Source organism: Colobus angolensis, unplaced genomic scaffold (genome assembly GCF_000951035.1).
Source record: "Colobus angolensis palliatus isolate OR3802 unplaced genomic scaffold, Cang.pa_1.0 Scaffold3, whole genome shotgun sequence".
Classification (NCBI taxonomy): Eukaryota; Metazoa; Chordata; class Mammalia; order Primates; family Cercopithecidae; genus Colobus; species Colobus angolensis.
The window spans coordinates 2,482,822-2,497,645 of record NW_012116265.1 but is presented as its reverse complement, the minus strand read 5'-3'; the positions used below and the strand labels follow the sequence as shown (position 1 = coordinate 2,497,645).

General features: G+C 40.9%; 1 protein-coding gene across 2 annotated transcripts in view; it reads right to left on the bottom strand.

Annotated features, from left to right (window-relative positions):
* Nucleotides 1–14,824, bottom strand: part of RPS6KA5 (ribosomal protein S6 kinase, 90kDa, polypeptide 5) — a 199,765-nt gene that overhangs the window by 184,343 nt on the left and 598 nt on the right. The window contains exon 1 of one of the 2 annotated variants that reach the window (XM_011949416.1): nucleotides 14,729–14,818. The exons of the other annotated variant lie outside the window; for it this stretch is intronic. The gene's annotated coding sequence lies outside the window, so the exon portion shown is untranslated. Of the gene's footprint in view, nucleotides 1–14,728; nucleotides 14,819–14,824 lie in introns of those variants that run through there. 2 annotated transcript variants of the gene reach the window in all.

Below are 14,824 nucleotides of genomic sequence, written 5' to 3'. Positions count from 1 at the left end.
AAAAAAAAAAAAAAAAATAAGACCCAAATGAGAACACGAAGATAACCCCCAGCTAAACAGCCAGCAAGGAAACGGGAACCTTGGGAAACAAATACAAGAACTGAATTCTACCAACAAAAATGAGCTTGGAAGTGGATTTTTACGCACTGCCTCTAGACAAGAACTCAGTCTGGCTAACACAATAATTTAGGCCTCATAAGGATTTATAATCTACTAAACTGAGAGTTAATAAATGGGTGCTATTACAAGCTACTACATTTGTGGTAATTTGTTATGCAGCAATAGAAAATAATTACATCATCTCAATAAGCAGCATCTTCAAACACACATTTGTACCAGTCACAAAACCCCATGTCAATACAATACCAAGTTCTGCTGATCCTTTTTTTATTTTTTAAAATTTTTTAATTTTTTTTTTTTTGAGACGAGTCTCCCTCAGTTGCCTAGGCTGGAGTACAATCAATGGAGTGATCTTGGCTTACTGCAACCTCTGCAATCCAGGTTCAAGCGATCGCCTGCTCAGTCTCCTGAATAGCTGGGATTACAGGCACCTGCCATCATGCCTGGCTAATTTTTGTATTTTTAGTAGAGATGCGGTTTCACCTTGTTGGCCAGGCTGGTCTCGAATCTCTGGCCTCGGGTGATCTGCTCACCTTGGCCTCCCAAAGTGCTGGGATTACAGGTGTGAGCCACCACACCTGGCCTTTGCAGATTCTTGTTTCCTAATTACAACTCAAACACATTCACAATTGTTAACCTCAATTGTTACCTATTCTAAACCTTTATATTCCGTTTGAACGTCCACAGTAGTTTCCTACCTGGTTTCCCTTCGTATAATCTTTCTACCCACTCTCCTTATAGAAATAGGAGTCATCTTGTTACAAAGCAAAACTAATCTCAGCATTCTTCAACTGGAAATCTTTCAATGGCTTCACATCACTCTCAATGTCTAAACTCTAGAAACCCCTGCATGAAATGGCCCTGGCTCCCTTTTCAGCCCCATTTCCTGTGACTCTCCTGTTTGAATGTCACACTCAACCCAGACACCTTCCTTCCAGTAACCCCAGTGTGCCAAGCCATTTCCCACTGTGTTGGAAGACCATCTGCGTTGCTTCCTTTGACAGAAAGGCTTTGTCCCCCTACTCTTCACCCCACAATAGCCAGGGCCTCAGCTTCAACATGACTGCTTCCCAGAAGCTTGTCATCATCCCTTTTGGGTTCTCTCACAGAACTCTGTACTTCTTAATAGAGTTCATCATAATCGCACATAGGGTTATATAGTGATTATATATTTAAGGTCTCTCTCTTAGGTATTATACAATAAGTGTGGCAGCCAGGTCTAATATGCTCCCTACTAAAACGCAGCATCTAGTGCAGTGCCAGACACACAGTAGGAATTCAATAAACCCTTACGGGTGAATAAAACTGGCTGTTTTGCCCACCTTACACAAAACAAAATTAGGTCAAAGTTAGGAGTCTGATTTGCGTGTGGCCCCATTATGTTTGTTCTATTTTAGCTCTAATTATGATGCGTCATTACACACAAATAACATTAGTAAAAAGGTAAAAACACATGTAAAATCATGGGAGTGAGCTAGTGCAAATTTACCGCTAAGACTCTGTTAATGCTCTCTTCATGTAGCATCATATTTAAATAGAAAGTGTGACACTATCCTTATTACACATCTTAAATATTTCCTGTAGAAAAAACACATAATCTCACTTCAGATTATTATGATGTGATTAGAGGACAGAGTGCTTCAGTTGACTGAATTTTCCAGGTAATGACGGAGAATTCTACTTACACAGAAAACTGCATGGCACAAAGACAGACCTGTGTATGATTCTCCACCTTTTTACCTCTAGCATTCTTTTAAGCATGTCCATTTTATTGTTTATCATTATGTATTTTTTAAAATTAAAAGTGCTTCTAGTTAATCAGAGACCTTACTACTTCTCTTTTTTGAAGAAATATAAAAATAGCATGAACACCATATGACAAAGATTTTATTTAAGAAGCAAAACAGGCCCAGCACGGTGTCTTACGCCTGTAATCACAGCACTTCTTTGGGAGGCCAAGGCAGGTGGATCGCTTGAGCTCAGGTGGTTGAGGCTGCAGGGAGCTGTGATCACATCACTGCACTACAGCCTGGGCAACAGAACAAGACCCTGTCTCCAAAAAAAGAAAAAAAAAAAAAAAAAAGAAGCAAAACACTGGACATAAAGTCAAATATCTTCCCTACTACTTACATTTATATATAAAGTACTTATTTAATTATATATTTACCTAATCCTTGCCTTGGTCCAGAAAAGATATAAGGCGAATTACCAGCATTAATTAAAGCATAAGAAAATAAGAAGAAAGAACAAGGGCACAAAACACTGCCAGCATAAGATTCAATATGCATGCCAAACCATACTTGTAAGTGGTGTAGGCCTGAGATTTGACGCTTTCTAACAATCAACTTGATAAGAGGTCTGCTCAGCCACCCACTTCAGGGCATTCCTGTGAAAAACAGAACAGCTGGTCAAAAGCAGCACAGCTAGCCTTGGTGCTGAGATCAGAAAGGAATGTCTCCCTGGAGATTCATTAGAGACGACACCATTCTACTTCTACAAAGAGTGACACTTGCTACCATTTTCTGGCAAAACAGTTGTTTAAATAACTGACTGCTTCACATTCTGTTATGACCCTTAGACACCCATATCTTGGGGCAAAATTATCTCCTGGTTAATCCAATCTTAGTAAGTTGTATTAGTTTCCTGTTACTGAAGTAGAAAATTAACATAAACCTGATGGTTTATTAACACCACAAGTTCGTTTTCTTACAGTTCTGGAGATCAAAAGTCTGAAACTGGGTCTCATGGAGCTAAAATCAAGGTGACAGCAGAGATGTGTTCCTTTTGGATATGCTAGGGGAAAATCTGTTCCCCTGCTTCTAGAGGCTGTCTGCACTCCTTAGCTCATGGCCTCCCTTCCCGCAATGGCATCACTCTGATCTGTTTCCTCATCACATCTCCTCTTTTTCTCTGCTTCATCTTCACATCACCTTCTCTGACCCTGGCCCTCCTGTTTCCCTCTTATAAGGACTCTTGTGATTTCATTGAGCCCACATGGATTACCCAAAATAATCTCCCCATCTCAGGATACTTAATCACATCTGCAAGGTCTCTTTTGCCATGTAAGACAACTCATTTGCAGGTTCCAGGGATTAGGATGGGGATATCTTGGGGGAGTGGTCATTACTCAGCCTACCACACAAGACTTCATCATTTATTTGCTTGAAGCTGCCTAAATTGTAAGAATAGTATTAGGAAAATCTATGTTACAGTAAGAGCCACAAGTGGAAAACTTAAAGTTTTTAAAATATAAGAATTAATGATATAATTATTTTAAGTACCAAATTCACTTTCTATATTCCAGGTAATAGGACACACAAAAATGTTATTTACACAGTTTTTGCCAAAAACACACTGACTATATAAAAAGAAGCAAGCACACCTACACAAAAACTTGAGTGTGAAATAAAATAACTGCAATATCCCAAGTATTACACTAAAAATCAGGAACTTTACTTTCTTATTCTCCCTGCAGTCACAGGGGAGGATGCCTACTGAATACTTTTTTAAAAAAGAAAGAAAAAAGTGAGACAGCCAGCTCACTCACAACCTTAGGAGTATATAAAATAGAGAGAACTTGTGTGATTTTTGGAGGAACAGCTGGCTACGCTTGAACCAAGAGGGACACTGCTAGAAACAAACATAATGAGGCCAAGGTTCTATTTCAGACCCTATTCATCTTCCCTGAAAAACAAAATGAATGTAGGAGTGATCATACCTTTGAGGTGCACAGAGAGATCTGGAAATCATGATGGGAGCTCAAAGGAGATAACTGTGACAACCCCTCCCTCCCACAGCACTTTAGGATTGACATCTCTCAACAGTGTATTTAATTGTGAAGCTTCAACTAACATATGATGTTATTATGTTAGATTTTCCCTAGAGCAGTTTTCACCAAGAATCAGCTTCTTTTTCACAGGGAAAAATTCAATCCTGTCCATCAAACCACTTGTGTCTCCAGGAAGCTGAGGCTTCAGAATAGTTCCTTGCTTTGGAGCAGAGGTTAACATTAGACTTAACATCTGAGGCTTTTCCCCGCTACAGACTACAAGTACAAACTGTACCTGAATCCCCCTTGACAGAAGGTGTAAGATGTCACCTTCTTTGCCCCATTAGATCATTTTCTTAATCTCTAAAATTCATGGTAAAAAGTTAAGAAGGGATTTTCTTTTAAGGTCTAGGCTCTAGGGAACCAAGTTAGAGTACTACTAATAATTTGTTCATATTTTAACCATCCCAATATATCCTATCAACAAAAGATAGAGCACAAGTTCTTCCTACTTTTCTCAAAGTGAGGAAAATGTGAAAAAAGAACAAGTACTACAAAAAAAAAAAATACAAACACACACACACATTCAGTCATGTGTTGCTTAACAATGGGAACATGTTCTGAGAAATATCATTAGGCAATTTCATGGTCGCACAAACACCATAGAGTTTACTTACACAAACCTACACTGTACAGGTTACGACACACCTGCTGTATGGTATAGCCTATTGTTCCAAGGCTATAAACCTGTACAGCATGTTACTCTACTGAATACCATAGGCAACTGGAAAACAATTTTAAGTATTTGTGTATCTAACCAGAGAAAAAGTAGAGTAAAAATATAGTAACGCAATTTCATTGACCACAATCTATATGCAGTCTGCCACTGACACAACTGTCATTATGCAGCTCATGAATATATATATTTACACATGTATAGTATAAAAAGGAGAGCTACACTGTATTCATACATAACTACAACTGTCATTGAAATCTTTCAAAGTTTCTTACTGGGCTGCCTATAATCTCAGCACTTTGGGAGGCTGAGGCAGGAGGACTGCTTGAGGTCAGAAGTTCAAGGCCAGCCTGGGCAACATAGCAAGACCCTAGCACTACAAAAAAGAAAAAGAAAATTACCCAGGCATGCTGGTATGTGCCTACAGTCCTAGCTACTTGGGAGGCTGAGGCAGGAGGTTCACTTGAGCCCAAGAGTTTGAAGCTGCAGTGAACTATTATCACCACTGTATTCCAGCCTGGGCAATAGAGTAAGACCTTATCTTCAAAACAAAACAAAACAAAAGCATCTTATTGGCTTCTTTGTTTTTGGTTTGTTTTTGACGCAGTCTGACTCTGTCCCTCAGGCTGGAGTGCAGTCGCGCAATCTCAACTCACTGCAACTTCCACCTCCCAGGTTCAAACAATTCTCTTGCTTAAGCCTCCCAAGTAGCTGAGATTATAGGCATCAGCCACCATGCCTGGTTAATTTTTGTATTTTTAGTAGACATGGGGTTTCACCATGTTGGCCAGGCTGGTCTCGAACTCCTGACCCCAGGTGATCCACCTGCCTCGGCCTCCCAAAGTACTGGGATTACAGTTGTGAGCCACCACACCCAGCCGGTTTGCTTTTGTAAGCTATGTTTGTTTCAAAAAAATAAAATAAAAAACAAGTATTTTATTGTAAGTAATAGTTATGTTTCTTAAAAGCTAGTTACAAATCAAATCATTATTAATGGAACCACATTCAAAAAGCAGCAGGGAACTGTTGTTTTTCAACGGATCCAACATGAATCCTTTGGTAAAACAGGATAATCTTTTAAAGTAAATCATAGGGTCAGGCATGGTGGCTGATGTCTGTAATTCCAGCCATTTGGGAGATCGAGGCAGGTGGATCACGTGAGATCAGGAGATCAAGACCAGCCTGGCCAACATTGTGAAACCCCATCTCTACCAAAAAATACAAAAATAAGCTAAGCATGGTGGTGTGTGGTGGTGCACACCTATAGTTCCAGCTAGTTGGGAGGCTGAGGTGGGAGGATCACTTGAACCCAGGAGGCAGTGGTTGCAATGAGCTGAGATCACACCATTGCACTCCAGCCTGAGTGACAGGGTGGGACCCTGTCTAAATAAAAATAAATAAATGAATTAATTAATAAAGTAAATCACTAGCCAGGTATGGTGGCTTGTACCTGTAATCTCTACACTTTAGGAGGCAGAGATGGGAAGTCTGCTTGAGCCCAGGAGTTCAAGACCAGCCTGGGCAACATAGTGAGATCTTGTCTCAATAAAATGAAATTTTAAAATACAACAACAATAAAGTAAATCACCACTCTGGACTTTTTATCATGAAACATCCTTTTATTTTATTTTTTATTTTTTTGAGACAGAGTTTTGCTGTTGTCGCCCAGGCTGGAATGCAATGGGGCGATCTCGGCTCACTGCAACCTCCGCCTCCCGGGTTCAAGCAATTCTCCCGCCTCAGCCTCCAAGTAGCTGGGATTACAGGTGCCTGCCACTGTGCCCAGTTAATTTTTTGTATTTTTAGTAGAGATGGTTTTCACCATGTTGGCCAGGCTGGTCTCGAACTCCTGACCTCAGGTGTTCCACCTGCCTCAGCCTCCCAAGATGCTGGGATTACAGGCGTGAGCCACCGGCCGAAACAGCCTTTTATGATTTAAAAAAAAAAAAAAAAAAGCCCACCCAAACCAACTAGGAATAGAAGAGAACTTTGTCAAACTGATAACATCTATGAAAAACTCACAGCTAACCTCATACTCAGTGGTAGAAGACTAAAGCCTTCCCCCTAGGATCAGGAAAAGACAAGGAACTAAGTTTGTTTATACAAGAATTTCCATGGAAATGCCACAGAAGAGCCTTAATGCTGGTAAATACTTTGATTATAACTCAGTCCAACACCTTTACTTTCACCTTTACTTTATGAACCAAAAAACTTGGGCTCGGAAAGGCAAAATGACTTACCCCAGGTCACACAGCAAATCAGGGGCTTAGAACTACAGTCCACTCCCTACCTCTGTTAAATCTTTACTTCAGGCCACATGCAGTGGCTCATGCCTGTAATCCCAGCACTTTGGGAGGCCCAGGCAGGTGGATCATCTGAGGTAAGGAGTTCAAGACTAGCCTGGCCAACGTGGCAAAACCCCATCTTTACAAAAAAAAAAAAAAATTAGCTGGGTGCGGTAGTGGGTGCCTGTAATCCCAGCTATGTGGGAGGCTGAGGCAGGAGAATCACTTGAACCCGGTAGGTAGAGGTTACAGTGAGCCGAGCTCAGCACTACACTCCAGCGTGGGCAACAGAGGAGACTCCATCTCTTGAAAAAAAGATTTACTCAGAAGACTGTAAATATGGATACCAGTAACCAAATAGATAAGATCTTTAGTTGGTGGCAGAAATCAATCAAGAATATTTTAGGGAGACTAGACAGAGGTATCACCAAAAAAGAAAACTACAGACAAAGATTTCTTATGAATATAGACACAAATCCTTAATAAAATACAAGCAAACTGAATCCAGCAACAAAGAAAAAGGATTCTATACCATGACAAACAGATTTATCCCAGGAATACAAGGTTGGCTTAACATCCAAAAATTAATTAATGTAATACACCATATGAACAGAACAAAAAAACATGGTTATCTCAATAGATGCAGAAAAAAGCATCTGACAAAATCCAACACTCATGATTTAAAAAAATACCCAAACAAACTAGGAGTGGAAGGGAAGTCCTTCAATCTGATAAAATACATCTATGAAAAACCCATAGCTAAGCCCATACTCAGTGGTAGAAGACTAAAGCTTTCACCCTAGGATCAGGAATAAGACAAGGATGTCTGCTCTTGCCAATTCTAATGAACCACACTGAAGGTTCTAGCCAAGGCAATTAATCAAGAAATTGAAAGAAAAGGCATCTGGACTGGAAAGAAAGAAGTAAAACTATCTCTATCCATGGCTAACACAATCTTATAAATAGAAAATCCTAAGGTGTCCACTAAGCTACTAGAACCAATAAACTAATTCAGCAAGGTTAAAGGACACAATATAAAAAGTGTGTCTCTACACTCTTGGAATGAACAATCCAAAAATAAAATTAAGAAACCAGTTCTTTTACAATAGCATCCAAAAATACTTAGAAATAAATTTAACAAAAGAAATGCAAATTTATACTCTGAAAAATGAAAAACACTGTTGAAAGAAATGGAAGACAACCTAAATAAATGGAAAGACATCTCATGTTCGTAGATCAGAGGACTTAACATTGCTAAGATGGCAACACTCCCAAAGTTTACCTACAAATTCGATGCAATCCCTATCAGAATGCCATTGAGCTGGCTTCTTCGCAGACACTAACAAGCTGATCCTAGAATTCACATGGAAATACAAGGAATCCAGAATAACCAAAACAATATTGCAGAATAAGGCTCACACTTCTCAATTTCAAAACTTACTAAAAAATTGTAGTAGTCAAGGCAGCATGGTACTGGTATAAAGAGAGACATACAGATTAGTGGAAGAGAACTGAGAGCATAAAATAAATAAACCCATACATCTATAGTCAACTGATTTTCAATAAGGGTGCCAAGACAATAAAATGGAGAAAGCATAGTCTTTTCAGTTAATGGTGCTGGAACAATTGGATATTTACATGCAAAAGAATGAGTCTGAATCATTACCTCACATGATATCCAACTACTACCTTAAAATGGATCAATGATCTAAAACAGCTAAAGCCATAAACTCTTAGAAGAAAACAGAGACATCAATCTTGATAATCTTGAATTAGTCAATGATTTCCTACACACAAGAATAAAATGAAAAAAAAAAACAAAAAAGTTTCATCAACATTAAAGACTTTTAGGGCCAGGAGCAGTGGCTCACACCTGTAATCCCAACACTTTGGGAGGCTGAGGCGGGTGGAACCCTTGAGGACAGGAGTTCAAGATCAGCCTAGTCAACATGGTAAAACCCCATCTCTATTGAAAATACAAAAATTAGCCAGGCATGGTAGCACATGCCTGTAATCCTAGCTACTCGGGTAGCTGAAGCATGAGAATTGCTTGAACCCAGGAGGCAGAGGTTGCAGCGAGACAAGATCATGCCACTGCATTCCGCCTGGGCAACAGAGCGAGACTCTGTCTCAAAAAAAAAAAAAAATTAAAGACTATTAGCCCAGGCACAGTGGCTCATGCCTATAATCCCAATTCTTTGGGAGGCCGAGGAGGGAGAATCACTTAAGCTCTGCAGTTTGAGACCAGCCTGGGCAACATAGCGAGACCCCATCTCTATTATTAAAAAAAAAATTTTTTTTTAATTAAAGACTTTTGTGCTCCTAAGGATACCATCAAAAAAGTGAAAAGACACTCATTTATGGAAGAAAATATCTGCAAACTATATTCCTGATAAGAGACATGTACCTAAAATACATAAAGAACTCTCATATCTCAATAATAATAATAAAAAAAAGACAGACTAGCCAATTTTTAAATAGGCAAAGGATCTGAATCAACATTTCTCCAGAGGTATACAAATGGCCAATAAGCACATGAAAAGATGCTTGTCACCGGGCGCGGTGGCTCAAGCCTGTAATCTCAGCACTTTGGGAGGCCGAGACGGGCGGATCATGGGGTCAGGAGATCGGGACCATCCTGGCTAACACGGTGAAACCCCGTCTCTACTAAAAAATACAAAAAAACGGCCGGGCGCGGTGGCGGGCGCCTGGCGGGCGCCTGTAGTCCAGCTACTCGGGAGGCTGAGGCAGGAGAATGGCGTAAACCCGGGAGGCGGAGCTTGCAGTGAGCTGAGATCGGGCCACTGCACTCCAGTCTGGGCGACAAAGCGAGACTCCGTCTCAAAAGCTTGTCATTAGGCATTCAGGAAATGGAAAATCACTTCACATTCCCTATATAGGATGAGCAAAAAGACAGACAACGTTGTTTAGGCTGTGAAGGAATCGGAGGCCTCATACGTTGCTGATGGGAATATAAAATGGTATAGCCACTCTGGACAACAGTTTGGCAGTTTCTTACAAAGTTAAACACAGACTTTGTTTAACTTTGTTTTAACAAGTGATCCAGCAGTTTTATTGCTGTTATATACCCAAGAGAAATAAACATAGGTCCACACAAAAACTTGTCCACAAATATGCAAAGCAGCACAATAGCCAAAAGATGGAAACAACCCAAATTTCAAACAACTGGTGAATGGATAAACAAAACTTGGTATATCTACACAATGGAACACAATTTATCAACAACAACAACAACAACAACAAAATGAAGTACGGATGCATGCTACAGATAGATTAATTTTGCCAGGCATGTTGGCTCACGCCTGTAATCTCAGTACTTTGGGAGGCCCAGGTGGGACGATCACTTGAGCCCAGGAGTTGGAGACCAATGTGAGCATAATGAGATCCTGTCTCTACAAAAAAAATAATGAATTAGCCAGGTGTGGTGGTGCATGCCTGTAGTCCCAGAGTTACTCAGGAGGCTGAGGCAGGAGGATCTCTTGAGCCCGGGAGTTCTGAGATTATAGTGAGCCATGATTGCACCACTGCACTCCAGCCTGGATAGATTCCGTCTCTAAAAAACAAAACAACAATGAGAGACATAGCATGGTAGGTTCCACCGTGCTCTCTCTTGGATCACTTGTTCTTGGGGAAATCAGCTCCCTGTCATGAGAACGCTCAAGCCATGCTATGGAGAGGTCCACATGGCAAGGAACTGAAGCAACCTGCCAACATGTGAGTGAACCATTTTGGAAGGGGAATCACTAGACCCAGACAAATCTTCAGGTGACTGCAGTCCTGGCCAACACCTTGACTTCAACCTCATGAGAGTCTCTGAGTTAGAACCAAGAAGCGTCCTGTGTTAATTCACTTAGGATTAAAAAAAAAGAACCAACAAGCTAAGCCACTCCTAAATTCCTGACCCACACAAATCATGTTGTTTAAGCCACTAAGGTTTGGAGTAATTTGTTACACCACAATAGATAAACTTCCTCGACCTTCTCCTCAATGTTAGGCTCTCTCTCCTAATAACAGGCATCTAAGTAAATGTCTTCCCAGCAACTCTCCTCTTCTTAGAGTTTAGTTTTATCCCTATCCATGTTTACAGAAATTGCTGCCATGTTACAAAAACATGATCCCATCCCTTGGCCTTAGGTGAATGATCCAAAAGTGGATACCTCACCAAAGGCAGGCCAAAAAAGCCCTTCCCTGAGATCTTTATAACTGAAGCTGAGAAGAAGGCGGTGTCTTTTCAGTAGCAGAAGCTGTAGGATGTAAAACTTGGAGTCTATCAACACCATGATCTTTCCCACATGGGAAAAGTGGCACAGTGGTGGGGAAGAATGAAGCCATCACATAGTGACAAGCAGAGATTCAAGGTAGACAAAACACAGACAATGCTAAGTTTCTGGTTCCAATGGTTCCTGATGCAACCCTGTTCTTCCAGTGGACAGACCATACATGTCCTATCACCCAAACACCTAAAATGGCACCCAGTATGTAAGAGGAAATAAAATATTTCCTAAACAAGTGGGTAAAATAATCCAACATCCTTCCAACAATATCCTTTTTGTTACTGTTGTTGAAGTATCAGATTTGATTATTTGAAAGCTAAAGTCCTAACCTATTCTTTGCTAACTTAATACTTGTATGTCCCTTTACTATTATACTTACAGCAGTATTATCTTTTTTTTTTTTTTTTTTGGAGATGGAGTCTCACTCTGTTGCCAGGCTGGAGTGCAATGGCACAATGTTGGCTCACTGCAATCTCCTGCCTCAGCCTCCCGAGTAGCTGGGACTACAGGTGTGCGCCAAAATGCCCAGCTAATTTTTAGCCAATTTTTTGTATTTTTAGTAGAGACAGGGTTTCTACTAAACCTGGGTTTCACCACGTTGGCCAGGATAGTCTCCATCTCTTGACCTCGTGATCCACCCGCCTCAGCTTCCCAAGACAGTATTATCTTAATTACTGGTTTATATGGCCTCCTCCCCTACTACTAGAGGGCAGGACATTTTCTTAGTCGACGCTTAAGAAACGTATGTTTAAGTGATCTGTTCAATCTTATAATCTGCATTCTTCAGCTTTTACAGTCACTGTCATCCACTTATCAACCACCTAACATCTGCAAGGCATTGGTAATACAATAAACTTACTAGACTTGCTCCTGGATTCTCATGCATTCAATGAATTCATTCAACAGATATTAAGTACCTACTATATGCCAGGGGCTGCAAATAAACAAAGGACATGGTGCCTGCCTGCCCTCAAGGACCTTACAGTGTAATACAGACAAGTAAATGGACTACTATAGTACCATGTGTTAAATGTTACTGAAGAGATACATACAGGCGGCTAAGCAGCCGCAAAGATTATGGCGAATTTACGCTCTACATGAGAAGACTGGACATATACAGAAAAAGATAATAGCCAGGCAATGCGACACAGGCTAAGCACTAAATGAGTGATTTGTTTCCCCAATTACACTGGAATAATTCACAGACTTCCAGATAAGATACTATTATGGAATGATTTTTATATATACATTCAACTAACATTTCCTAAGGGCCCACTATATGCCAAGCAACCCACTTAGCACTTTTCCAACAGTGTCTCATTCAATTCTCCTATTTGGTAGATTAAAGATGTGAATCTGAAAGGGTGAAGTGACTTGTCCATGTCTACATATTAAGCCGCAGAGATGGGATTTAGAATCATGTCTTCCAACTCCATGTCCTTTCATGGGACATATTTCGCTTTTTCATTCATCCTACGGAATACAATAAAGTGTTCTGCAAAAATGAGCAACCACCAACTGCCAGTCTGATATAACTAGATGCTTGTCCACATTCTGAGATGGGACCATATCAGATCAAATTACTTTGGTGCCTATTATAGCATCATGTGCTGAAAGAAGTGCAGTTGGCTGAAGATGAGCAACTCTTTCAAGTTATATTTTAACAGTGTTTTTGACCACTATATCCGGTCAGTTGTCCCAGTGTTCAGTAATAAATCAAAACTGTCATTTCCTTTGACAGTTAACAGCACTAATGAATTCAGTATAATCTCAGAAAATCCATCAGAAAATTTCTAAAATGCAAACTTGAAGCTGATGATTCACACAGTTAGAAGAGAGGAGGAAATAAAGCAGTACTCACTGTTTTCTACAAAACTAGCATTGTTTGCAAAATCCAGAAACCGAGCAGTTGGTTAACTACTAATAACAAGCAGGTTGCTCCTTGGTCATTTAGCAAAAAGCTGCTTGTTGCACCACAGTCGATAGCTGAGAAGCATATGACTTCAAGTACTTTTGCTGTACAGTAGGATTCCATACATATAAATCAGTGGATCATTATGTAAGACAAGAAAAAATTCAAAATCTTCACACCAGAAAGCACCTGACACCGAGCGTGGCACAGATCCGAATAAATGTATATTGAGTAAACCATATAAAAGCCTTTTGAAAATATCAGTTGTCTATGAAATTGAGAGAAGAAAAAGCAAATTACCTGAATCCATACAGGTTATGTTAGGAACTAAAAAATATGGAATAGCTGGCTCAAGAGGTATAACAGATTCACAATGACCAAAAAAAAATGTTTACAAATGTTGAATTAAGAAGCATGAATTTGAGATTTCTCTTGAATTAAGTCACCACACTGGCACCCAATGGAATGCTAATAGGCAATCTCAGTAGAAATAACAAAAACTGAAAGAACTGATAGACAGAGCTAACTTTCTAATCTGTTCAAAACAGAAACAAGATGTACTAGTGAACACTTGAATTCTGCCGTTTAAGCTTTGTACCTTCACAATTAAATAATATCCTGGCCGGGCGCGGTGGCTTACACCTGTAATCCCTCCCGCACTTTGGGAGGCCGAGGCGGGAGGATTACCTGAGGCTGGGAGTTCGCGACCAGCCTGACCAACATGGAGAGACCCCCCCCCCAACCCTCACCTGCCTGTCTCTACTAAAAACACAAAATTAGCCGGGCGTGGTGGCGCATGCCTGTGATCCCAGCTATCCCAGCACTCGGGAGGCTGAGGCAGGAGAATCGCTTGAACCCGGGAGGCGGAGGCTGCGGTGAGCCGATATCATGCCACTGCACTCCAGCCTGAGCAACAAGAGTGAAACTCCGTCTCAAAAAAAAAAAAAAAAGAATATCCCAATATGCCAAAGCAGCTCTGTCAAAAACCTTCAACGCTCACAAACATACCTAATAATAACAAACGCCTCATTAAAATGTACTATCTGTTCAGAGAAAAAAAAGTATTAACATATCTACAATACGAGACTGGGCTCCAAGAATATAAACCCAAATTGTACTGATTGGTCTGAATAAGCATTTTCCAAAATGAACAACCCGAACCTACACAACGAATATATTTAATTAGTTACAAAGCTTAAGACAACGCTAGTGATCTCAAACATTAGAACGTAAGCGCTGAAGCCTGCTCCTTAGTTCCTTTTACCTGGAGCTTTATATTTACAGAGCCATCATCTCCAGAGACCTCTGAAGGAAATTCAAGGCCAAGTATAGTATTTCATAAGTGAGAATAAAGGCACTCAATCCCTGGAGCCCGCGATTCCCGTTCCTGTCTCTAGACTCGACTCGGTAAAAGCCCGAGGCGCAACACCCCGTTTATCTCGTACGGGACCCCAGCACCTTAGCGGATGGCTCCACAGAGCCCACCCAGACCCCACCGATGGGAGCAGAGGGGCGCAGCAGGGAGTCACGCTCCAAAACAAAGCGCCGCTCGCCCCACGCCGAGGCAGGCGCACCTTTCGCCCCGACAGGACGCAGACATACATGTGTCACCTGTGCGGGAAGGGGGAGCAGCGACATCCTCGGAGGTGCGTGCCACGGGCAGCGGTCGGCGGCTGCTCTGGCCCCGATGCCTGGTGCCCGCGGCTC